This window comes from Pseudophryne corroboree, chromosome 4, assembly GCF_028390025.1.
Source record: "Pseudophryne corroboree isolate aPseCor3 chromosome 4, aPseCor3.hap2, whole genome shotgun sequence".
NCBI classification, from domain to species: domain Eukaryota; kingdom Metazoa; phylum Chordata; class Amphibia; order Anura; family Myobatrachidae; genus Pseudophryne; species Pseudophryne corroboree.
Window position 1 is genome coordinate 29,856,906 of NC_086447.1, and position 25,781 is coordinate 29,882,686.

The following is a 25,781-nucleotide window of genomic DNA, read 5'->3' on the forward strand; positions in this document are numbered from 1 at the left end:
ATTGCATATAGTGGCCAATATGGAAATCACAACAACTGTTTGAAAGATTTTTATAGCCTGCGCTGTAACACCATTGGTGGAAGATATTCAAACAAAATTGGCATATTGCATGACATTCACAATTCAAGATTTAGGCTCGTCCATACTTAAGGTTTTTATGCACCACTGAACTGATATACAGTGGTATCAATACTGAGAAAAGAAAAGACCTTTGATTTACTTGCATATGGCACCTCAGTGAACTTTGTAAAATGTATTTACAAATCTTTAATCAGGCAGTGGTGGAATCAAAAGTCATCTGCTAAGAAGGAATCATGATTTCTACAAAGATTTTAACATTTTCTATGGACCTTGTCATCTGAACATATCTTAAGCAACAACTATAAGTGCGAAAACAGCACATAAGGAAAAGGATGCATTGGCCGGGAATCGAACCCGAGTCAATTGCTTGGAAGGCAGTTATGCTCACCACTATACCACCAATGCTTGAGCACTTTTCGATTGCATATAGTGGCCAATATGGAAATCACAACAACTGTTTGAAAGATATTTATAGCCTGCGCTGTAGCACCATTGGTGGAAGATATTCAAACAAAATTGGCAAATTGCATGACATTCACAATTCAAGATTTAGGCTCATCCATACTTAAGGTTTTTATGCACCACTGAACTGATATACAGTGGTATCAAAACTGAGAAAAGAAAAGACCTTTGATTTACTTGCATATGGCACCTCAGTGAACTTTGTAAAATGTATTTACAAATCTTTAATCAGGCAGTGGTGGAATCAAAAGTCATCTGCTAAGAAGGAATCATGATTTCTACAAAGATTTTAACATTTTCTATGGACCTTGTCATCTGAGCATATCTTAAGCAACAACTATAAGTGCGAAAACAGCACATAAGGAAAAAGATGCATTGGCCGGGAATCGAACCCGAGTCAATTGCTTGGAAGGCAGCTATGCTCACCACTATACCACCAATGCTTGAGCACTTTTCGATTGCATATAGTGGCCAATATGGAAATCACAACAACTGTTTGAAAGATATTTATAGCCTGCGCTGTAGCACCATTGGTGGAAGATATTCAAACAAAATTGGCAAATTGCATGACATTCACAATTCAAGATTTAGGCTCATCCATACTTAAGGTTTTTATGCACCATTGAACTGACATACAGTGGTATCAAAACTGAGAAAAGAAAAGACCTTCGATTTACTTGCATATGGCACCTCAGTGAACTTTGTAAAATGTATTTACAAATCTTTAATCAGGCAGGTGAGGTGCCATATGCAAGTAAATCAAAGGCCTTTTCTTTTCTCAGTTTTGATACCACTGTATATCAGTTCAGTGGTGCATAAAAACCTTAAGTATGGATGAGCCTAAATCTTGAATTGTGAATGTCATGCAATTTGCCAATTTTGTTTGAATATCTTCCACCAATGGTGCTACAGCGCAGGCTATAAATATCTTTCAAACAGTTGTTGTGATTTCCATATTGGCCACTATATGCATCGTAAAAGCGCTCAAGCATTGGTGGTATAGTGGTGACTTAGCTGCCTTCCAAGCAATTGACTCGGGTTCGATTCCCGGCCAATGCATCCGTTTCCTTATGTGCTGTTTTCGCACTTATAGTTGTTGCTTAAGATATGCTCAGATGACAAGGTCCATAGAAAATGTTAAAATCTTTGTAGAAATCATGATTCCTTCTTAGCAGATGACTTTTGATTCCACCACTGCATGATTAAAGATTTGTAAACACATTTTACAAAGTTCACTGAGGTGCCATATGCAAGTACATCAAAGGTCTTTTCTTTTCTCAGTTTTGATACCACTGTATATCAGTTCAATGGTGCATAAAAACCTTAAGTATGGATGAGCCTAAATCTTGAATTGTGAATGTCATGCAATTTGCCAATTTTGTTTGAATATCTACCACCAATGGTGCTACAGCGCAGGCTATAAATATCTTTCAAACAGTTGTTGTGATTTCCATATTGGCCACTATATGCAATCGAAAAGTGCACAAGCATTGGTGGTATAGTGGTGAGCATAGCTGCCTTCCAAGCAATTGACTCGGGTTCGATTCCAGGCCAATGCATCCTTTTCCTTATGTGCTGTTTTCGCACTTATAGTTGTTGCTTAAGATATGCTCAGATGACAATTCCATAGAAAATGTTAAAATCTTTGTAGAAATCATGATTTCTTCTTAGCAGATGACTTTTGATTCCACCACTGCCTGATTAAAGATTTGTAAATACATTTTACAAAGTTCACTGAGGTGCCATATGAAAGTAAATCGAAGGTCTTTTCTTTTCTCAGTTTTGATACCACTGTATGTAAGTTCATTGGTGCATAAAAACCTTAAGTATGAATGAGCCTAAATCTTGAATTGTGAATGTCATGCAATTTTCCAATTTTGTTTGAATATCTTCCACCAATGGTGCTACAGCGCAGGCTATAAATATCTTTCAAACAGTTGTTGTGATTTCCATATTGGCCACTATATGCATTCGAAAAGAGCTCAAGCATTGGTGGTATAGTGGTGAGCATAGCTGCCTTCCAAGCTGTTGACCCGGGGTCGATTCCCGGGCCAATGCATCCTTTTCCTTATGTGCTGTTTTCGCACTTATAGTTGTTGCTTAAGATATGCTCAGATGACAAGGTCCATTGAAAATGTTAAAATCTTTGTAGAAATCATGATTCATTCTTAGCAGATGACTTTTGATTCCACCACTGCCTGATTAAAGATTTGTAAATACATTTTACAAAGTTCACTGAGGTGCCATATGAAAGTAAATCGAAGGTCTTTTCTTTTCTCAGTTTTGATACCACTGTATGTAAGTTCATTGGTGCATAAAAACCTTAAGTATGGATGAGTCTAAATCTTGAATTGTGAATGTCATGCAATTTGCCAATTTTGTTTGAATATCTTCCACCAATGGTGCTACAGCGCAGGCTATAAATATCTTTCAAACAGTTGTTGTGATTTCCATATTGGCCACTATATGCAATCGAAAAGTGCTCAAGCATTGGTGGTATAGTGGTGAGCATAACTGCCTTCCAAGCAATTGACTCGGGTTCGATTCCCGGCCAATGCATCCTTTTCCTTATGTGCTGTTTTCGCACTTATAGTTGTTGCTTAAGATATGCTCAGATGACAAGGTCCATAGAAAATGTTAAAATCTTTGTAGAAATCATGATTCCTTCTTAGCAGATGACTTTTGATTCCACCACTGCCTGATTAAAGATTTGTAAATACATTTTACAAGAATCACTGAGGTGCCATATGCAAGTAAATCGAAGGTCTTTTCTTTTCTCAGTTTTGATACCACTGTATATCAGTTCAATGGTGCATAAAAACCTTAAGTATGGATGAGCCTAAATCTTGAATTGTGAATGTCATGCAATTTGCCAATTTTGTTTGAATATCTACCACCAATGGTGCTACAGCGCAGGCTATAAAAATCTTTCAAACAGTTGTTGTGATTTCCATATTGGCCACTCTATGCATTTGAAAAGTGCACAAGCATTGGTGGTATAGTGGTGAGCATAGCTACCTTCCAAGCAGTTGACCCGGGTTCGATTCCCGGCCAATGCATCCTTTTCCTTATGTGCTGTTTTCGCACTTATAGTTGTTGCTTAAGATATGCTCAGATGACAAGGTCCATAGAAAATGTTAAAATCTTTGTAGAAATCATGATTCCTTCTTAGCAGATGACTTTTGATTCCACCACTGCCTGATTAAAGATTTGTAAATACATTTTACAAAGTTCACTGAGGTGCCATATGAAAGTAAATCGAAGGTCTTTTCTTTTCTCAGTTTTGATACCACTGTATGTAAGTTCATTGGTGCATAAAAACCTTAAGTATGAATGAGCCTAAATCTTGAATTGTGAATGTCATGCAATTTTCCAATTTTGTTTGAATATCTTCCACCAATGGTGCTACAGCGCAGGCTATAAATATCTTTCAAACAGTTGTTGTGATTTCCATATTGGCCACTATATGCATTCGAAAAGAGCTCAAGCATTGGTGGTATAGTGGTGAGCATAGCTGCCTTCCAACCTATTGACCCGGGTTCGATTCCCGTCCAATGCATCCTTTTCCTTATGTGCTGTTTTCGCACTTATAGTTGTTGCTTAAGATATGCTCAGATGACAAGGTCCATTGAAAATGTTAAAATATTTGTAGAAATCATGATTCATTCTTAGCAGATGACTTTTGATTCCACCACTACCTGATTAAAGATTTGTAAATACATTTTACAAAGTTCACTGAGGTGCCATATGAAAGTAAATCGAAGGTCTTTTATTTTCTCAGTTTTGATACCACTGTATGTAAGTTCATTGGTGCATAAAAACCTTAAGTATGGATGAGCCTAAATCTTGAATTGTGAATGTCATGCAATTTGCCAATTTTGTTTGAATATCTCCAACCATTGGTGCTACAGCGCAGGCTATAAATATCTTTCAAACAGTTGTTGTGATTTCCATATTGGCCACTATATGCAATCGAAAAGAGCTCAAGCATTGGTGGTATAGTGGTGAGCATAGCTGCCTTCCAAGCTGTTGACTCGGGTTCGATTCCCGGCCAATGCATCCTTTTCCTTATGTGCTGTTTTCGCACTTATAGTTGTTGCTTAAGATATGCTCAGATGACAAGGTCCATTGAAAATGTTAAAATCTTTGTAGAAATCATGATTCATTCTTAGCAGATGACTTTTGATTCCACCACTGCCTGATTAAAGATTTGTAAATACATTTTACAAAGTTCACTGAGGTGCCATATGAAAGTAAATCGAAGGTCAACTGCTTGGAAGGCAGCTATGCTCACCACTATACCACCAATGCTTGAGCTCTTTTCGATTGCATATAGTGGCCAATATGGAAATCACAACAACTGTTTGAAAGATATTTATAGCCTGCGCTGTAGCACCAATGGTTGGAGATATTCAAACAAAATTGGCAAATTGCATGACATTCACAATTCAAGATTTAGACTCATCCATACTTAAGGTTTTTATGCACCAATGAACTTACATACAGTGGTATCAAAACTCAGAAAAGAAAAGACCTTCGATTTACTTTCATATGGCACCTCAGTGAACTTTGTAAAATGTATTTACAAATCTTTAATCAGGCAGTGGTGGAATCAAAAGTCATCTGCTAAGAAGGAATCATGATTTCTACAAAGATTTTAACATTTTCTATGGACCTTGTCATCTGAGCATATCTTAAGCAACAACTATAAGTGCGAAAACAGCACATAAGGAAAAAGATGCATTGGCCGGGAATCGAACCCGAGTCAATTGCTTGGAAGGCAGTTATGCTCACCACTATACCAACAATGCTTGAGCACTTTTCGATTGCATATAGTGGCCAATATGGAAATCACAACAACTGTTTGAAAGATATTTATAGCCTGCGCTGTAGCACCATTGGTGGAAGATATTCAAACAAAATTGGCAAATTGCATGACATTCACAATTCAAGATTTAGGCTCATCCATACTTAAGGTTTTTATGCACCATTGAACTGACATACAGTGGTATCAAAACTGAGAAAAGAAAAGACCTTCAATTTACTTGCATATGGCACCTCAGTGAACTTCGTAAAATGTATTTACAAATCTTTAATCAGGCAGTGGTGGAATCAAAAGTCATCTGCTAAGAAGGAATCATGATTTCTACAAAGATTTTAACATTTTCTATTTACCTTGTCATCTGAGCATATCTTAAGCAACAACTATAAGTGCGAAAACAGCACATAAGGAAAAGGATGCATTGGTCGGGAATCGAACCCGGGTCAACTGCTTGGAAGGCAGCTATGCTCACCACTATACCACCAATGCTTGAGCTCTTTTCGATTGCATATAGTGGCCAATATGGAAATCGCAACAACTGTTTGAAAGATATTTATAGCCTGCGCTGTAGCACCAATGGTGGAAGATATTCAAACAAAATTGGCAAATTGCATGACATTCACAATTCAAGATTTAGACTCATCCATACTTAAGGTTTTTATGCACCAATGAACTTACATACAGTGGTATCAAAACTGAGAAAAGAAAAGACCTTCGATTTACTTTCATATGGCACCTCAGTGATTCTTGTAAAATGTATTTACAAATCTTTAATCAGGCAGTGGTGGAATCAAAAGTCATCTGCTAAGAATGAATCATGATTTCTACAAAGATTTTAACATTTTCTATGGACCTTGTCATCTGAGCATATCTTAAGCAACAACTATAAGTGCGAAAACAGCACATAAGGAAAAGGATGGATTGGCCGGGAATCGAACAAGGGTCAACAGCTTGGAAGGCAGCTATGCTCACCACTATACCACCAATGCTTGAGCTCTTTTCAAATGCATATAGTGGCCAATATGGAAATCACAACAACTGTTTGAAAGATATTTATAGCCTGCGCTGTAGCACCATTGGTGGAAGATATTCAAACAAAATTGGAAAATTGCATGACATTCACAATTCAAGATTTAGGCTCATTCATACTTAAGGTTTTTATGCACCAATGAACTTACATACAGTGGTATCAAAACTGAGAAAAGAAAAGACCTTCGATTTACTTTCATATGGCACCTCAGTGAACTTTGTAAAATGTATTTACAAATCTTTAATCAGGCAGTGGTGGAATCAAAAGTCATCTGCTAAGAAGGAATCATGATTTCTACAAAGATTTTAACATTTTCTATGGACCTTGTCATCTGAGCATATCTTAAGCAACAACTATAAGTGCGAAAACAGCACATAAGGAAAAGGATGCATTGGCCGGGAATCTAACCCGGGTCAACTGCTTGGAAGGCAGCTATGCTCACCACTATACCACCAATGCTTGAGCACTTTTCAAATGCATATAGTGGCCAATATGGAAATCACAACAACTGTTTGAAAGATTTTTATAGCCTGCGCTGTAGCACCATTGGTGGTAGATATTCAAACAAAATTGGCAAATTGCATGACATTCACAATTCAAGATTTAGGCTCATCCATACTTAAGGTTTTTATGCACCATTGAACTGATATACAGTGGTATCAAAACTGAGAAAAGAAAAGACCTTCGATTTACTTGCATATGGCACCTCAGTGATTCTTGTAAAATGTATTTACAAATCTTTAATCAGGCAGTGGTGGAATCAAAAGTCATCTGCTAAGAAGGAATCATGATTTCTACAAAGATTTTAACATTTTCTATGGACCTTGTCATCTGAGCATATCTTAAGCAACAACTATAAGTGCGAAAACAGCACATAAGGAAAAAGATGCATTGGCCGGGAATCGAACCCGAGTCAATTGCTTGGAAGGCAGTTATGCTCACCACTATACCACCAATGCTTGAGCACTTTTCGATTGCATATAGTGGCCAATATGGAAATCACAACAACTGTTTGAAAGATATTTATAGCCTGCGCTGTAGCACCATTGGTGGAAGATATTCAAACAAAATTGGCAAATTGCATGACATTCACAATTCAAGATTTAGGCTCATCCATACTTAAGGTTTTTATGCACCATTGAACTGACATACAGTGGTATCAAAACTGAGAAAAGAAAAGACCTTCGATTTACTTGCATATGGCACCTCAGTGATTCTTGTAAAATGTATTTACAAATCTTTAATCAGGCAGTGGTGGAATCAAAAGTCATCTGCTAAGAAGGAATCATGATTTCTACAAAGATTTTAACATTTTCTATGGACCTTGTCATCTGAGCATATCTTAAGCAACAACTATAAGTGCGAAAACAGCACATAAGGAAAAGGATGCATTGGCTGGGAATCGACCCCGGGTCAACTGCTTGGAAGGCAGCTATGCTCACCACTATACCACCAATGCTTGAGCACTTTTCAAATGCATATAGTGGCCAATATGGAAATCACAACAACTGTTTGAAAGATATTTATAGCCTGCGCTGTAGCACCATTGGTGGAAGATATTCAAACAAAATTGGCAAATTGCATGACATTCACAATTCAAGATTTAGGCTCATCCATACTTAAGGTTTTTATGCACCACTGAACTGATATACAGTGGTATCAAAACTGAGAAAAGAAAAGACCTTTGATTTACTTGCATATGGCACCTCAGTGAACTTTGTAAAATGTATTTACAAATCTTTAATCAGGCAGTGGTGGAATCAAAAGTCATCTGCTAAGAATGAATCATGATTTCTACAAAGATTTTAACATTTTCTATGGACCTTGTCATCTGAGCATATCTTAAGCAACAACTATAAGTGCGAAAACAGCACATAAGGAAAAGGATGCATTGGCCAGGAATCGAACCCAGGTCAACAGCTTGGAAGGCAGCTATGCTCACCACTATACCACCAATGCTTGAGTTATTTTCAAATGCATATAGTGGCCAATATGGAAATCACAACAACTGTTTGAAAGATATTTATAGCCTGCGCTGTAGCACCATTGGTGGAAGATATTCAAACAAAATTGGCAAATTGCATGACATTCACAATTCAAGATTTAGGCTCATCCAAACTTAAGGTTTTTATGCACCATTGAACTGATATACAGTGGTATCAAAACTGAGAATAGAAAAGACCTTCGATGTACTTGCATATGGCACCTCAGTGATTCTTGTAAAATGTATTTACAAATCTTTAATCAGGCAGTGGTGGAATCAAAAGTCATCTGCTAAGAAGGAATCATGATTTCTACAAAGATTTTAACATTTTCTATGGACCTTGTCATCTGAGCATATCTTAAGCAACAACTATAAGTGCGAAAACAGCACATAAGGAAAAGGATGCATTGGCCGGGAATCGAACCCGGGTCAACTGCTTGGAAGGCAGCTACGCTCACCACTATACCACCAATGCTTGAGCACTTTTCAAATGCATATAGTGGCCAATATGGAAATCACAACAACTGTTTGAAAGATTTTTATAGCCTGCGCTGTAGCACCATTGGTGGAAGATATTCAAACAAAATTGGCAAATTGCATGACATTCACAATTCAAGATTTAGGCTCATCCATACTTAAGGTTTTTATGCACCATTGAACTGATATACAGTGGTATCAAAACTGAGAAAAGAAAAGACCTTCGATTTACTTGCATATGGCACCTCAGTGAACTTTGTAAAATGTATTTACAAATCTTTAATCAGGCAGTGGTGGAATCAAAAGTCATCTGCTAAGAAGGAATCATGATTTCTACAAAGATTTTAACATTTTCTATGGACCTTGTCATCTGAGCATATCTTAAGCAACAACTATAAGTGCGAAAACAGCACATAAGGAAAAGGATGCATTGGCCGGGAATCGAACCCAGGTCAACTGCTTGGAAGGCAGCTATGCTCACCACTATACCACCAATGCTTGAGCACTTTTCAAATGCATATAGTGGCCAATATGGAAATCACAACAACTGTTTGAAAGATTTTTATAGCCTGCGCTGTAGCACCATTGGTGGTAGATATTCAAACAAAATTGGCAAATTGCATGACATTCACAATTCAAGATTTAGGCTCATCCATACTTAAGGTTTTTATGCACCATTGAACTGATATACAGTGGTATCAGAACTGAGAAAAGAAAAGACCTTCGATTTACTTGCATATGGCACCTCAGTGAACTTTGTAAAATGTATTTACAAATCTTTAATCATGCAGTGGTGGAATCAAAAGTCATCTGCTAAGAAGGAATCATGATTTCATCAAAGATTTTAACATTTTCTATGGACCTTGTCATCTGAGCATATCTTAAGCAACAACTATAAGTGCGAAAACAGCACATAAGGAAAAGGATGCATTGTCCGGGAATCGAACCCGAGTCAATTGCTTGGAAGGCAGCTATGCTCACCACTATACCGCCAATGCTTGAGCGCTTTTTCGATGCATATAGTGGCCAATATGGAAATCAAAACAACTGTTTGAAAGATATTTATAGCCTGCGCTGTAGCACCATTCGAGGAAGATATTCAAACAAAATTGGCAAATTGCATGACATTCACAATTCAAGATTTAGGCTCATCCATACTTAAGGTTTTTATGCACCATTGAACTGATATACAGTGGTATCAAAACTGAGAATAGAAAAGACCTTCGTTTTACTTGCATATGGCACCTCAGTGAACTTTGTAAAATGTATTTACAAATCTTTAATCAGGCAGTGGTGGAATCAAAAGTCATCTGCTAAGAATGAATCATGATTTCTACAAAGATTTTAACATTTTCTATGGACCTTGTCATCTGAGCATATCTTAAGCAACAACTATAAGTGCGAAAACAGCACATAAGGAAAAGGATGCATTGGCCGGGAATCGAACCCGGGTCAACAGCTTGGAAGGCAGCTATGCTCACCACTATACCACCAATGCTTGAGCTCTTTTCAAATGCATATAGTGGCCAATATGGAAATCACAACAACTGTTTGAAAGATATTTATAGCCTGCGCTGTAGCACCATTGGTGGAAGATATTCAAACAAAATTGGCAAATTGCATGACATTCACAATTCAAGATTTAGGCTCATCCAAACTTAAGGTTTTTATGCACCATTGAACTGATATACAGTGGTATCAAAACTGAGAAAAGAAAAGACCTTCGATTTACTTGCATATGACACCTCAGTGATTCTTGTAAAATGTATTTACAAATCTTTAATCAGGCAGTGGTGGAATCAAAAGTCATCTGCTAAGAAGGAATCATGATTTCTACAAAGATTTTAACATTTTCTATGGACCTTGTCATCTGAGCATATCTTAAGCAACAACTATAAGTGCGCAAACAGCACATAAGGATAAGGATGCATTGGCCGGGAATCGAACCCAGGTCAACTGCTTGGAAGGCAGCTATGCTCACCACTATACCACCAATGCTTGAGCTCTTTTTAAATGCATATAGTGGCCAATATGGAAATCACAACAACTGTTTGAAAGATTTTTATAGCCTGCGCTGTAGCACCATTGGTGGTAGATATTCAAACAAAATTGGCAAATTGCATGACATTCACAATTCAAGATTTAGGCTCATCCATACTTAAGGTTTTTATGCACCATTGAACTGATATACAGTGGTATCAAAACTGAGAAAAGAAAAGACCTTTGATGTACTTGCATATGGCACCTCAGTGAACTTTGTAAAATGTGTTTACAAATCTTTAATCATGCAGTGGTGGAATCAAAACTCATCTGCTAAGAAGGAATCATGATTTCTACAAAGATTTTAACATTTTCTATGGACCTTGTCATCTGAGCATATCTTAAGCAACAACTATAAGTGCGAAAACAGCACATAAGGAAAAGGATCCATTGGCCGGGAATCGAACCCGGATCAACTGCTTGGAAGGCAGTTATGCTCACCACTATACCACCAATGCTTGAACTCTTTTCGAGTGCATATAGTGGCCAATATGGAATTCACAACAACTGTTTGAAAGATATTTATAGCCTGCGCTGTAGCACCATTGGTGGAAGATATTCAAACAAAATTGGCAAATTGCATGACATTCACAATTCAAGATTTAGGCTCATCCATACTTAAGGTTTTTATGCACCAATGAACTTACATACAGTGGTATCAAAACTGAGAAAAGAAAAGACCTTCGATTTACTTGCATATGGCACCTCAGTGAACTTTGTAAAATGTATTTACAAATCTTTAATCAGGCAGTGGTGGAATCAAAAGTCATCTGCTAAGAAGGAATCATGATTTCTACAAAGATTTTAACATTTTCTATGGACCTTGTCATCTGAGCATATCTTAAGCAACAACTATAAGTGCGAAAACAGCACATAAGGAAAAGGATGCATTGGCTGGGAATCGACCCCGGGTCAACTGCTTGGAAGGCAGCTATGCTTACCACTATACCACCAATGCTTGAGCACTTTTCAAATGCATATAGTGGCCAATATGGAAATCACAACAACTGTTTGAAAGATTTTTATAGCCTGCGCTGTAGCACCATTGGTGGTAGATATTCAAACAAAATTGGCAAATTGCATGACATTCACAATTCAAGATTTAGGCTCATCCATACTTAAGGTTTTTATGCACCATTTGAACTGATATACAGTGGTATCAAAACTGAGAAAAGAAAAGACCTTTGATGTACTTGCATATGGCACCTCAGTGAACTTTGTAAAATGTGTTTACAAATCTTTAATCATGCAGTGGTGGAATCAAAAGTCATCTGCTAAGAAGGAATCATGATTTCTACAAAGATTTTAACATTTTCTATGGACCTTGTCATCTGAGCATATCTTAAGCAACAACTATAAGTGCGAAAACAGCACATAAGGAAAAGAATGCATTGGCCGGGAATCGAACCCGAGTCAATTGCTTGGAAGGCAGCTATGGTCACCACTATACCACCAATGCTTGAGCGCTTTTTCGATGCATATAGTGGCCAATATGGAAATCACAACAACTGTTTGAAAGATATTTATAGCCTGCGCTGTAGCACCATTGGTGGAAGATATTCAAACAAAATTGGCAAATTGCATGACATTCACAATTCAAGATTTAGGCTCATCCATACTTAAGGTTTTTATGCACCACTGAACTGATATACAGTGGTATCAAAACTGAGAAAAGAAAAGACATTTGATTTACTTGCATATGGCACCTCAGTGAACTTTGTAAAATGTATTTACAAATCTTTAATCAGGCAGTGGTGGAATCAAAAGTCATCTGCTAAGAAGGAATCATGATTTCTACAAAGATTTTAACATTTTCTATGGACCTTGTCATCTGAGCATATCTTAAGCAACAACTATAAGTGCGAAAACAGCACATAAGGAAAAGGATGCATTGGCCGGGAATCGAACCCGGGTCAACTGCTTGGCAGGCAGCTATGCTCACCACTATACCACCAATGCTTGAGCTCATTTCAGTTGCATATAGTGGCCAATATGGAAATCACAACAACTGTTTGAAAGATATTTATAGCCTGCGCTGTAGCACCATTGGTGGAAGATATTCAAACAAAATTGGCAAATTGCATGACATTCACAATTCAAGATTTAGGCTCATCCATACTTAAGGTTTTTATGCACCATTGAACTGACATACAGTGGTATCAAAACTGAGAAAAGAAAAGACCTTCGATTTACTTGCATATGGCATATCAGTGAACTTTGTAAAATGTATTTACAAATCTTTAATCAGGCAGTGGTGGAATCAAAAGTCATCTGCTAAAAAGGAATCATGATTTCTACAAAGATTTTAACATTTTCTATGGACCTTGTCATCTGAGCATATCTTAAGCAACAACTATAAGTGCGAAAACAGCACATAAGGAAAAGGATGCATTGGCCGGGAATCGAACCCGGGTCAACTGCTTGGAAGGCAGCTATGCTCACCACTATACCACCAATGCTTGAGCTCTTTTTGATTGCATATAGTGGCCAATATGGAAATCACAACAACTGTTTGAAAGATATTTATAGCCTGCGCTGTAGCACCAATGGTGGAAGATATTCAAACAAAATTGGCAAATTGCATGACATTCACAATTCAAGATTTAGGCTCATCCATACTTAAGGTTTTTATGCACCATTGAACTGACATACAGTGGTATCAAAACTGAGAAAAGAAAAGACCTTCGTTTTACTTGCATATGGCACCTCAGTGAACTGTGTAAAATGTATTTACAAATCTTTAATCAGGCAGTGGTGGAATCAAAAGTCATCTGCTAAGAATAAATCATGATTTCTACAAAGATTTTAACATTTTCTATGGACCTTGTCATCTGAGCATATCTTAAGCAACAACTATAAGTGCGAAAACAGCACATAAGGAAAAGGATGCATTGGCCGGGAATCGAACCCGAGTCAATTGCTTGGAAGGCAGCTATGCTCACCACTATACCACCAATGCTTGAGCACTTTTTTGATGCATATCGTGGCCAATATGGAAATCACAACAACTGTTTGAAAGATATTTATAGCCTGCGCTGTAGCACCATTGGTGGAAGATATTCAAACAAAATTGGCAAATTGCATGACATTCACAATTCAAGATTTAGGCTCATCCATACTTAAGGTTTTTATGCACCATTGAACTGACATACAGTGGTATCAAAACTGAGAAAAGAAAAGACCTTCGATTTACTTGCATATGGCACCTCAGTGAACTTTGTAAAATGTGTTTACAAATCTTTAATCATGCAGTGGTGGAATCAAAAGTCATCTGTTAAGAAGGAATCATGATTTCTACAAAGATTTTAACATTTTCTATGGACCTTGTCATCTGAGCATATCTTAAGCAACAACTATAAGTGCGAAAACAGCACATAAGGAAAAGGATGCATTGTCTGGGAATCGAACCCAGGTCAACAGCTTGGAAGGCAGCTATGCTCACCACTATACCACAAATGCTTGAGCTCTTTTCTGATGCATATAGTGGCCAATATGGAAATCACAACAACTGTTTGAAAGATATTTATAGCCTGCGCTGTAGCACCATTGGTGGAAGATATTCAAACAAAATTGGCAAATTGCATGACATTCACAATTCAAGATTTAGGCTCATCCATACTTAAGGTTTTTATGCACCAATGAACTTACATACAGTGGTATCAAAACTGAGAAAAGAAAAGACCTTCGATTTACTTGCATATGGCACCTCAGTGAACTTTGTAAAATGTATTTGCAAATCTTTAATCAGGCAGTGGTGGAATCAAAAGTCATCTGCTAAGAAGGAATCATGATTTCTACAAAAATTTTAACATTTTCTATGGACCTTGTCATCTGAGCATATCTTAAGCAACAACTATAAGTGCGAAAACAGCACATAAGGAAAAGGATGCATTGGCTGGGAATCGACCCCGGGTCAACTGCTTAGAAGGCAGCTATGCTTACCACTATACCACCAATGCTTGAGCACTTTTCAAATGCATATAGTGGCCAATATGGAAATCACAACAACTGTTTGAAAGATTTTTATAGCCTGCGCTGTAGCACCATTGGTGGTAGATATTCAAACAAAATTGGCAAATTGCATGACATTCACAATTCAAGATTTAGGCTCATCCATACTTAAGGTTTTTATGCACCATTGAACTGATATACAGTGGTATCAAAACTGAGAAAAGAAAAGACCTTTGATGTACTTGCATATGGCACCTCAGTGAACTTTGTAAAATGTGTTTACAAATCTTTAATCATGCAGTGGTGGAATCAAAAGTCATCTGCTAAGAAGGAATCATGATTTCTACAAAGATTTTAACATTTTCTATGGACCTTGTCATCTGAGCATATCTTAAGCAACAACTATAAGTGCGAAAACAGCACATAAGGAAAAGGATGCATTGGCCGGGAATCGAACCCGAGTCAATTGCTTGGAAGGCAGCTATGCTCACCACTATACCACCAATGCTTGAGCGCTTTTTCGATGCATATAGTGGCCAATATAGAAATCACAACAACTGTTTGAAAGATATTTATAGCCTGCGCTGTAGCACCATTGGTGGAAGATATTCAAACAAAATTGGCAAATTGCATGACATTCACAATTCAAGATTTAGGCTCATCCATACTTAAGGTTTTTATGCACCACTGAACTGATATACAGTGGTATCAAAACTGAGAAAAGAAAAGACCTTTGATTTACTTGCATATGGCACCTCAGTGAACTTTGTAAAATGTATTTACAAATCTTTAATCAGGCAGTGGTGGAATCAAAAGTCATCTGCTAAGAAGGAATCATGATTTCTACAAAGATTTTAACATTTTCTATGGACCTTGTCATCTGAGCATATCTTAAGCAACAACTATAAGTGCGAAAACAGCACATAAGGAAAAGGATGCATTGGCCGGGAATCGAACCCGGGTCAACTGCTTGGAAGGCAGCTATGCTCACCACTATACCACCAATGCTTGAGCTCATTTCAGTTGCATATAGTGGCCAATATGGAAATCACAACAACTGTTTGAAAGATATTTATAGCCTGCGCTGTAGCACCATTGGTGGAAGATATTCAAACAAAATTGGCAAATTGCATAACATTCACAATTCAAGATTTAGGCTCATCCATACTTAAGGTTTTTATGCACCATTGAACTGACATACAGTGGTATCAAAACTGAGAAAAGAAAAGACCTTCGATTTACTTGCATATGGCACCTCAGTGAACTTTGTAAAATGTATTTACAAATCTTTAATCAGGCAGTGGTGGAATCAAAAGTCATCTGCTAAGAAGGAATCATGATTTCTACAAAGATTTTAACATTTTCTATGGACCTTGTCATCTGAGCATATCTTAAGCAACAACTATAAGTGCGAAAACAGCACATAAGGAAAAGGATGCATTGGCCGGGAATCGAAGCCGGGTCAACTGCTTGGAAGGCAGCTATGCTCACCACTATACCACCAATGCTTGAGCTCTTTTCGATTGCATATAGTGGCCAATATGGAAATCACAACAACTGTTTGAAAGATATTTATAGCCTGCGCTGTAGCACCAATGGTGGAAGATATTCAAACAAAATTGGCAAATTGCATGACATTCACAATTCAAGATTTAGGCTCATCCATACTTAAGGTTTTTATGCACCATTGAACTGACATACAGTGGTATCAAAACTGAGAAAAGAAAAGACCTTCGTTTTACTTGCATATGGCACCTCAGTGAACTGTGTAAAATGTATTTACAAATCTTTAATCAGGCAGTGGTGGAATCAAAAGTCATCTGCTAAGAATAAATCATGATTTCTACAAAGATTTTAACATTTTCTATGGACCTTGTCATCTGAGCATATCTTAAGCAACAACTATAAGTGCGAAAACAGCACATAAGGAAAAGGATGCATTGGCCGGGAATCGAACCCGAGTCAATTGCTTGGAAGGCAGCTATGCTCACCACTATACCACCAATGCTTGAGCACTTTTTTGATGCATATCGTGGCCAATATGGAAATCACAACAACTGTTTGAAAGATATTTATAGCCTGCGCTGTAGCACCATTGGTGGAAGATATTCAAACAAAATTGGCAAATTGCATGACATTCACAATTCAAGATTTAGGCTCATCCATACTTAAGGTTTTTATGCACCATTGAACTGACATACAGTGGTATCAAAACTGAGAAAAGAAAAGACCTTCGATTTACTTGCATATGGCACCTCAGTGAACTTTGTAAAATGTGTTTACAAATCTTTAATCATGCAGTGGTGGAATCAAAAGTCATCTGTTAAGAAGGAATCATGATTTCTACAAAGATTTTAACATTTTCTATGGACCTTGTCATCTGAGCATATCTTAAGCAACAACTATAAGTGCGAAAACAGCACATAAGGAAAAGGATGCATTGGCTGGGAACCGACCCCGGGTCAACTGCTTGGAAGGCAGCTATGCTCACCACTATACCACCAATGCTTGTGCACTTTTCACATGCATATAGTGGCCAATATGGAAATCACAACAACTGTTTGAAAGATTTTTATAGCCTGCGCTGTAGCACCATTGGTGGTAGATATTCAAACAAAATTGGCAAATTGCATGACATTCACAATTCAAGATTTAGGCTCATCCATACTTAAGGTTTTTATGCACCATTGAACTGATATACAGTGGTGTCAAAACTGAGAAAAGAAAAGACCTTTGATGTACTTGCATATGGCACCTCAGTGAACTTTGTAAAATGTGTTTACAAATCTTTAATCATGCAGTGGTGGAATCAAAAGTCATCTGCTAAGAAGGAATCATGATTTCTACAAAGATTTTAACATTTTCTATGGACCTTGTCATCTGAGCATATCTTAAGCAACAACTATAAGTGCGAAAACAGCACATAAGGAAAAGGATGCATTGGCCGGGAATCGAACCCGGGTCAACTGCTTGGAAGGCAGCTATGCTCACCACTATACCACCAATGCTTGAGCTCTTTTCGATTGCATATAGTGGCCAATATGGAAATCACAACAACTGTTTGAAAGATATTTATAGACTGCGCTGTAGCACCAATGGTGGAAGATATTCAAACAAAATTGGCAAATTGCATGACATTCACAATTCAAGATTTAGGCTCATCCATACTTAAGGTTTTTATGCACCATTGAACTGACATACAGTGGTATCAAAACTGAGAAAAGAAAAGACCTTCGATTTACTTGCATATGGCACCTCAGAGAACTGTGTAAAATGTATTTACAAATCTTTAATCAGGCAGTGGTGGAATCAAAAGTCATCTGCTAAGAATAAATCATGATTTCTACAAAGATTTTAACATTTTCTATGGACCTTGTCATCTGAGCATATCTTAAGCAACAACTATAAGTGCGAAAATAGCACATAAGGAAAAGGATGCATTGGCCGGGAATCGAACCCGGGTTAACAGCTTGGAAGGCAGCTATGCTCACCACTATACCACCAATGCTTGAGCTCTTTTCAAATGCATATAGCGGCCAATATGGAAATCACAACAACTGTTTGAAAGATATTTATAGCCTGCGCTGTAGCACCATTGGTGGAAGATATTCAAACAAAATTGGCAAATTGCATGACATTCACAATTCAAGATTTAGGCTCATCCATACTTAAGGTTTTTATGCACCATTGAACTGACATACAGTGGTATCAAAACTGAGAAAAGAAAAGACCTTCGATTTACTTGCATATGGCACCTCAGTGAACTTTGTAAAATGTGTTTACAAATCTTTAATCATGCAGTGGTGGAATCAAAAGTCATCTGCTAAGAAGGAATCTTGATTTCTACAAAGATTTTAACATTTTCTATGGACCTTGTCATCTGAGCATATCTTAAGCAACAACTATAAGTGCGAAAACAGCACATAAGGAAAAGGATGCATTGTCCGGGAATCGAACCCGGGTTAACAGCTTGGAAGGCAGCTATGCTCACCACTATACCACCAATGCTTGAGCTCTTTTCACATGCATATAGTGGCCAATATGGAAATCACAACAACTGTTTGAAAGATATTTATAGCCTGCGCTGTAGCACCATTGGTGGAAGATATTCAAACAAAATTGGCAAATTGCATGACATTCACAATTCAAGATTTAGGCTCATCCAAACTTAAGGTTTTTATGCACCATTGAACTGATATACAGTGGTATCAAAACTGAGAAAAGAAAAGACCTTCGATTTACTTGCATATGACACCTCAGTGATTCTTGTAAAATGTATTTACAAATCTTTAATCAGGCAGTGGTGGAATCAAAAGTCATCTGCTAAGAAGGAATCATGATTTCTACAAAGATTTTAACATTTTCTATGGACCTTGTCATCTGAGCATATCTTAAGCAACAACTATAAGTGCGAAAACAGCACATAAGGAAAAGGATGCATTGGCCGGGAATCGAACCCGGGTCAACTGCTTGGAAGCAAGCTATGCTCACCACTATACCACCAATGCTTGAGCTTTTTTCAAATGCATATAGTGGCCAATATGGAAATCACAACAACTGTTTGAAAGATTTTTATAGCCTGCGCTGTAGCACCATTGGTGGTAGATATTCAAACAAAATTGGCAAATTGCACGACATTCACAATTCAAGATTTAGGCTCATCCATACTTAAGGTTTTTATGCACCATTGAACTGATATACAGTGGTATCAAAACTGAGAAAAGAAAAGACCTTTGATGTACTTGCATATGGCACCTCAGTGAACTTTGTAAAATGTGTTTACAAATCTTTAATCATGCAGTGGTGGAATCAAAACTCATCTGCTAAGAAGGAATCATGATTTCTACAAAGATTTTAACATTTTCTATGGATCTTGTCATCTGAGCATATCTTAAGCAACAACTATAAGTGCGAAAACAGCACATAAGGAAAATGATGCATTGGCCGGGAATGGAACCCGGGTCAACAGCTTGAAAGGCAGCTATGCTCACACCTATACCACCAATGCTTGAGCTCTTTTCAAATGCATATAGTGGCCAATATGGAAATCACAACAACTGTTTGAAAGATATTTATAGCCTGCGCTGTAGCACCATTGGTGGAAGATATTCAAACAAAATTGGCAAATTGCATGACATTCACAATTCAAGATTTAGGCTCATCCATACTTAAGGTTTTTATGCACCAATGAACTTACATACAGTGGTATCAAAACTGAGAAAAGAAAAGACCTTCGATTTACTTGCATATGGCGCACCTCAGTGAACTTTGTAAAATGTATTTACAAATCTTTAATCAGGCAGTGGTGGAATCAAAAGTCATCTGCTAAGAAGGAATCATGATTTCTACAAAGATTTTAACATTTTCTATGGACCTTGTCATCTGAGCATATCTTAAGCAACAACTATAAGTGCGAAAACAGCACATAAGGAAAAGGATGCATTGGCCGGGAATCGAACCCGGGTCAACTGCTTGGAAGGCAGCTATGCTCACCACTATACCACCAATGCTTGAGCACTTTACAAATGCATATAGTGGCCAATATGGAAATCACAACAACTGTTTGAAAGATTTTTATAGCCTGCGCTGTAGCACCATTGGTGGTAGATATTCAAACAAAATTGGCAAATTGCATGACATTCACAATTCAAGATTTAGGCTCATCCATACTTAAGGTTTTTATGCACCATTGAACTGATATACAGTGGTATCAAAACTGAGAAAAGAAAAGACCTTCGATTTACTTGCATATGGCACCTCAGTGAACTTTGTAAAATGTATTTACAAATATTTAATCAGGCAGTGGTGGAATCAAAAGTCATCTGCTAAGAAGGAATCATGATTTCTACAAAGATTTTAACATTTTCTATGGACCTTGTCATCTGAGCATATCTTAAGCAACAACTATAAGTGCGAAAACAGCACATAAGGAAAAGGATGCATTGGCCGGGTATCGAAGCCGGGTCAACTGCTTGGAAGGCAGCTATGCTCACCACTATACCACCAATGCTTGAGCACTTTTCAAATGCATATAGTGGCCAATATGGAAATCACAACAACTGTTTGAAAGATTTTTATAGCCTGCGCTGTAGCACCATTGGTGGTAGATATTCAAACAAAATTGGCAAATTGCATGAGATTCCCAATTCAAGATTTAGGTTCATCCATACTTAAGGTTTTTATGCACCATTGAACTGATATACAGTGGTATCAAAACTGAGAAAAGAAAAGACCTTTGATGTACTTGCATATGGCACCTCAGTGAACTTTGTAAAATGTGTTTACAAATCTTTAATCATGCAGTGGTGGAATCAAAAGTCATCTGCTAAGAAGGAATCATGATTTCTACAAAGATTTGAACATTTTCTATGGACCTTGTCATCTGAGCATATCTTAAGCAACAACTATAAGTGCGAAAACAGCACATAAGGAAAAGGATGCATTGGCCGGGAATCGAACCCGGGTCAACTGCTTGGAAGGCAGCTATGCTCACCACTATACCACCAATGCTTGAGCGCTTTTTCGATGCATATAGTGGCCAATATGGAAATCACAACAACTGTTTGAAAGATATTTATAGCCTGCGCTGTAGCACCATTCGTGGAAGATATTCAAACAAAATTGGCAAATTGCATGACATTCACAATTCAAGATTTAGGCTCATCCATACTTAAGGTTTTTATGCACCATTGAACTGATATACAGTGGTATCAAAACTGAGAAAAGAAAAGACCTTTGATGTACTTGCATATGGCACCTCAGTGAACTTTGTAAAATGTGTTTACAAATCTTTAATCATGCAGTGGTCGAATCAAAACTCATCTGCTAAGAAGGAATCATGATTTCTACAAAGATTTTAACATTTTCTATGGACCTTGTCATCTGAGCATATCTTAAGCAACAACTATAAGTGCGAAAACAGCACATAAGGAAAAGGATGCATTGGCCGGGAATCGATCCCGGGTCAACTGCTTGGAAGGCAGCTATGCTCACCACTATACCACCAATGCTTGAGCTCTTTTCGAATGCATATAGTGGCCAATATGGAAATCACAACAACTGTTTGAAAGATATTTATAGCCTGCGCTGTAGCACCATTGGTGGAAGATATTCAAACAAAATTGGCAAATTGCATGACATTCACAATTCAAGATTTAGGCTCATCCATACTTAAGGTTTTTATGCACCATTGAACTAACATACAGTGGTATCAAAACTGAGAAAAGAAAAGACCTTCGATTTACTTGCATATGGCACCTCAGTGAACTTTGTAAAATGTGTTTACAAATCTTTAATCATGCAGTGGTGGAATCAAAAGTCATCTGCTAAGAAGGAATCATGATTTCTACAAAGATTTTAACATTTTCTATGGACCTTGTCATCTGAGCATATCTTAAGCAACAACTATAAGTGCGAAAACAGCACATGAGGAAAAGGATGCATTGTCCGGGAATCGAACCCGAGTCAATTGCTTGGAAGGCAGCTATGCTCAACACTATACCACCAATGCTTGAGCGCTTTTTCGATGCATATAGTGGCCAATATGGAAATCACAACAACTGTTTGAAAGATATTTATAGCCTGCGCTGTAGCACCATTGGTGGAAGATATTCAAACAAAATTGGCAAATTGCATGACATTCACAATTCAAGATTTAGGCTCATGCATACTTAAGGTTTTTATGCACCATTGAACTGATATACAGTGGTATAAAAACTGAGAATAGAAAAGACCTTCGTTTTACTTGCATATGGCACCTCAGTGAACTTTGTAAAATGTATTTACAAATCTTTAATCAGGCAGTGGTGGAATCAAATGTCATCTGCTAAGAATGAATCATGGTTTCTCCAAAGATTTTAACATTTTCTATGGACCTTGTCATCTGAGCATATCTTAAGCAACAACTATAAGTGCGAAAACAGCACTTAAGGAAAAGGATGCATTGGCCGGGAATCGAACCCGGGTCAACAGCTTGGAAGGCAGCTATGCTCACCACTATACCACCAATGCTTGAGCTATTTTCAAATGCATATAGTGGCCAATATGGAAATCACAACAACTGTTTGAAAGATATTTATAGCCTGCGCTGTAGCACCATTGGTGGAAGATATTCAAACAAAATTGGCAAATTGCATGACATTCACAATTCAAGATTTAGGCTCATCCATACTTAAGGTTTTTATGCACCATTCAACTGATATACAGTGGTATCAAAACTGAGAAAAGAAAAGACCTTCGATTTACTTGCATATGGCACCTCAGTGATTTTTGTAAAATGTATTTACAAATCTTTAATCAGGCAGTGGTGGAATCAAAAGTCATCTGCTAAGAAGGAATCATGATTTCTACAAAGATTTTAACATTTTCTATGGACCTTGTCATCTGAGCATATCTTAAGCAACAACTATAAGTGCGAAAACAGCACATAAGGAAAAGGATGCATTGGCCGGGAATCTAACCCGGGTCAACTGCTTGGAAGGCAGCTATGCTCACCACTATACCACCAATACTTGAGCACTTTTCAAATACATATAGTGGCCAATATGGAAATCACAACAACTGTTTGAAAGATTTTTATAGCCTGCGCTGTAGCACCATTGGTGGAAGATATTCAAACAAAATTGGCAAATTGCATGACATTCACAATTCAAGATTTAGGCTCATCCATACTTAAGGTTTTTATGCACCATTGAACTGATATACAGTGGTATCAAAACTGAGAAAAGAAAAGACCTTTGATGTACTTGCATATGGCACCTCAGTGAACTTTGTAAAATGTGTTTACAAATCTTTAATCATGCAGTGGTGGAATCAAAACTCATCTGCTAAGAAGGAATCATGATTTCTACAAAGATTTTAACATTTTCTATGGACCTTGTCATCTGAGCATATCTTAAGCAACAACTGTAAGTGCGAAAACAGCACATAAGGAAAAGGATGCATTGGCCGAGAATCGAACCCGGGTCAACTGCTTGGAAGGCAGCTATGCTCACCACTATACCACCAATGCTTGAGCTCTTTTCGAATGCATATAGTGGCCAATATGGAAATCACAACAACTGTTTGAAAGATATTTATAGCCTCCGCTGTAGCACCATTGGTGGAAGATATTCAAACAAAATTGGCAAATTGCATGACATTCACAATTCAAGATTTAGGCTCATCCATACTTAAGGTTTTTATGCACCAATGAACTTACATACAGTGGTATCAAAACTGAGAAAAGAAAAGACCTTCGATTTACTTGCATATGGCACCTCAGTGAACTTTGTAAAATGTATTTACAAATCTTTAATCAGGCAGTGGTGGAATCAAAAGTCTTCTGCTAAGAAGGAATCATGATTTCTACAAAGATTTTAACATTTTCTATGGACCTTGTCATCTGAGCATATCTTAAGCAACAACTATAAGTGCGAAAACAGCACATAAGGAAAAGGATGCAATGGCCGGGAATCGATGCCAGGTCAATTGCTTGGAAGGCAGCTATGCTCACCACTATACCACCAATGCTTGAGCACTTTTCAAATGCATATAGTGGCCAATATGGAAATCACAACAACTGTTTCAAAGATTTTTATAGCCTGCGCTGTAGCTCCATTGGTGGTAGATATTCAAACAAAATTGGCAAATTGCATGACATTCCCAATTCAAGATTTAGGCTCATCCATACTTAAGGTTTTTATGCACCATTGAACTGATATACAGTGGTATCAAAACTGAGAAAAGAAAAGACCTTTGATGTACTTGCATATGGCACCTCAGTGAACTTTGTAAAATGTGTTTACAAATCTTTAATCATGCAGTGGTGGAATCAAAAGTCATCTGCTAAGAAGGAATCATGATTTCTACAAAGATTTGAACATTTTCTATGGACCTTGTCATCTGAGCATATCTTAAGCAACAACTATAAGTGCGAAAACAGCACATAAGGAAAAGGATGCATTGGCCGGGAATCGAACCCGAGTCAATTGCTTGGAAGGCAGCTATGCTCACCACTATACCACCAATGCTTGAGCGCTTTTTTGATGCATATAGTGGCCAATATGGAAATCACAACAACTGTTTGAAAGATATTTATAGCCTGCGCTGTAGCACCATTGGCGGAAGATATTCAAACAAAATTGGCAAATTGCATGACATTCACAATTCAAGATTTAGGCTCATCCATACTTAAGGTTTTTATGCACCATTGAACTGACATACAGTGGTATCAAAACTGAGAAAAGAAAAGACCTTCGATTTACTTGCATATGGCACCTCAGTGAACTTTGTAAAATGTATTTACAAATCTTTAATCAGGCAGTGGTGGAATCAAAAGTCATCTGCTAAGAAGGAATCATGATTTCTACAAAGATTTTAACATTTTCTATGGACCTTGTCATCTGAGCATATCTTAAGCAACAACTATAAGTGCGAAAACAGCACATAAGGAAAAGGATGCATTGGCCGGGAATCGAACCCGGGTCAACTGCTTGGAAGGCAGCTATGCTCACCACTATACCACCAATGCTTGAGCACTTTTCAAATGCATATAGTGGCCAATATGGAAATCACAACAACTGTTTGAAAGATTTTTATAGCCTGCGCTGTAGCACCATTGGTGGTAGATATTCAAACAAAATTGGCAAATTGCATGACATTCACAATTCAAGATTTAGGCTCATCCATACTTAAGGTTTTTATGCACCATTGAACTGATATACAGTGGTATCAAAACTGAGAAAAGAAAAGACCTTCGATTTACTTGCATATGGCACCTCAGTGAACTTTGTAAAATGTATTTACAAATATTTAATCAGGCAGTGGTGGAATCAAAAGTCATCTGCTAAGAAGGAATCATGATTTCTACAAAGATTTTAACATTTTCTATGGACCTTGTCATCTGAGCATATCTTAAGCAACAACTATAAGTGCGAAAACAGCACATAAGGAAA

At 37.5% G+C, this 25,781-nt stretch overlaps 22 non-coding genes across 22 annotated transcripts; 2 read left to right on the plus strand and 20 right to left on the minus strand.

Moving 5' to 3' along the window:
• Nucleotides 1–3,530: 3,530 nt before the first annotated feature.
• On the plus strand, nt 3,531–3,602 carry TRNAG-UCC (transfer RNA glycine (anticodon UCC)). The gene has a single exon. It is a non-coding gene; the product is annotated as a tRNA-Gly (tRNA).
• A 928-nt stretch (nt 3,603–4,530) lies between these two features.
• TRNAG-UCC (transfer RNA glycine (anticodon UCC)) lies at nt 4,531–4,602 on the plus strand. The gene has a single exon. It is a non-coding gene; the product is annotated as a tRNA-Gly (tRNA).
• Nucleotides 4,603–5,782: 1,180 nt separating this feature from the next.
• TRNAG-UCC (transfer RNA glycine (anticodon UCC)) lies at nt 5,783–5,854 on the minus strand. The gene has a single exon. It is a non-coding gene; the product is annotated as a tRNA-Gly (tRNA).
• A 928-nt stretch (nt 5,855–6,782) lies between these two features.
• Nucleotides 6,783–6,854, minus strand: TRNAG-UCC (transfer RNA glycine (anticodon UCC)). The gene has a single exon. It is a non-coding gene; the product is annotated as a tRNA-Gly (tRNA).
• Nucleotides 6,855–8,782: 1,928 nt separating this feature from the next.
• TRNAG-UCC (transfer RNA glycine (anticodon UCC)) lies at nt 8,783–8,854 on the minus strand. Its single transcript has one exon. It is a non-coding gene; the product is annotated as a tRNA-Gly (tRNA).
• A 428-nt stretch (nt 8,855–9,282) lies between these two features.
• TRNAG-UCC (transfer RNA glycine (anticodon UCC)) lies at nt 9,283–9,354 on the minus strand. Its single transcript has one exon. It is a non-coding gene; the product is annotated as a tRNA-Gly (tRNA).
• A 928-nt stretch (nt 9,355–10,282) lies between these two features.
• Nucleotides 10,283–10,354, minus strand: TRNAG-UCC (transfer RNA glycine (anticodon UCC)). Its single transcript has one exon. It is a non-coding gene; the product is annotated as a tRNA-Gly (tRNA).
• A 428-nt stretch (nt 10,355–10,782) lies between these two features.
• TRNAG-UCC (transfer RNA glycine (anticodon UCC)) lies at nt 10,783–10,854 on the minus strand. Its single transcript has one exon. It is a non-coding gene; the product is annotated as a tRNA-Gly (tRNA).
• A 1,929-nt stretch (nt 10,855–12,783) lies between these two features.
• TRNAG-GCC (transfer RNA glycine (anticodon GCC)) lies at nt 12,784–12,855 on the minus strand. The gene has a single exon. It is a non-coding gene; the product is annotated as a tRNA-Gly (tRNA).
• A 428-nt stretch (nt 12,856–13,283) lies between these two features.
• On the minus strand, nt 13,284–13,355 carry TRNAG-UCC (transfer RNA glycine (anticodon UCC)). Its single transcript has one exon. It is a non-coding gene; the product is annotated as a tRNA-Gly (tRNA).
• Nucleotides 13,356–14,783: 1,428 nt separating this feature from the next.
• On the minus strand, nt 14,784–14,855 carry TRNAR-UCU (transfer RNA arginine (anticodon UCU)). Its single transcript has one exon. It is a non-coding gene; the product is annotated as a tRNA-Arg (tRNA).
• Nucleotides 14,856–15,783: 928 nt separating this feature from the next.
• Nucleotides 15,784–15,855, minus strand: TRNAG-UCC (transfer RNA glycine (anticodon UCC)). The gene has a single exon. It is a non-coding gene; the product is annotated as a tRNA-Gly (tRNA).
• Nucleotides 15,856–16,283: 428 nt separating this feature from the next.
• TRNAG-UCC (transfer RNA glycine (anticodon UCC)) lies at nt 16,284–16,355 on the minus strand. The gene has a single exon. It is a non-coding gene; the product is annotated as a tRNA-Gly (tRNA).
• A 1,428-nt stretch (nt 16,356–17,783) lies between these two features.
• On the minus strand, nt 17,784–17,855 carry TRNAG-UCC (transfer RNA glycine (anticodon UCC)). The gene has a single exon. It is a non-coding gene; the product is annotated as a tRNA-Gly (tRNA).
• A 428-nt stretch (nt 17,856–18,283) lies between these two features.
• On the minus strand, nt 18,284–18,355 carry TRNAG-UCC (transfer RNA glycine (anticodon UCC)). The gene has a single exon. It is a non-coding gene; the product is annotated as a tRNA-Gly (tRNA).
• Nucleotides 18,356–20,285: 1,930 nt separating this feature from the next.
• TRNAG-UCC (transfer RNA glycine (anticodon UCC)) lies at nt 20,286–20,357 on the minus strand. The gene has a single exon. It is a non-coding gene; the product is annotated as a tRNA-Gly (tRNA).
• A 928-nt stretch (nt 20,358–21,285) lies between these two features.
• On the minus strand, nt 21,286–21,357 carry TRNAG-UCC (transfer RNA glycine (anticodon UCC)). Its single transcript has one exon. It is a non-coding gene; the product is annotated as a tRNA-Gly (tRNA).
• Nucleotides 21,358–21,785: 428 nt separating this feature from the next.
• Nucleotides 21,786–21,857, minus strand: TRNAG-UCC (transfer RNA glycine (anticodon UCC)). Its single transcript has one exon. It is a non-coding gene; the product is annotated as a tRNA-Gly (tRNA).
• A 928-nt stretch (nt 21,858–22,785) lies between these two features.
• TRNAG-UCC (transfer RNA glycine (anticodon UCC)) lies at nt 22,786–22,857 on the minus strand. The gene has a single exon. It is a non-coding gene; the product is annotated as a tRNA-Gly (tRNA).
• Nucleotides 22,858–23,285: 428 nt separating this feature from the next.
• TRNAG-UCC (transfer RNA glycine (anticodon UCC)) lies at nt 23,286–23,357 on the minus strand. Its single transcript has one exon. It is a non-coding gene; the product is annotated as a tRNA-Gly (tRNA).
• A 428-nt stretch (nt 23,358–23,785) lies between these two features.
• On the minus strand, nt 23,786–23,857 carry TRNAG-UCC (transfer RNA glycine (anticodon UCC)). The gene has a single exon. It is a non-coding gene; the product is annotated as a tRNA-Gly (tRNA).
• Nucleotides 23,858–25,285: 1,428 nt separating this feature from the next.
• On the minus strand, nt 25,286–25,357 carry TRNAG-UCC (transfer RNA glycine (anticodon UCC)). The gene has a single exon. It is a non-coding gene; the product is annotated as a tRNA-Gly (tRNA).
• Between the last annotated feature and the right edge of the window lie 424 nt (nt 25,358–25,781).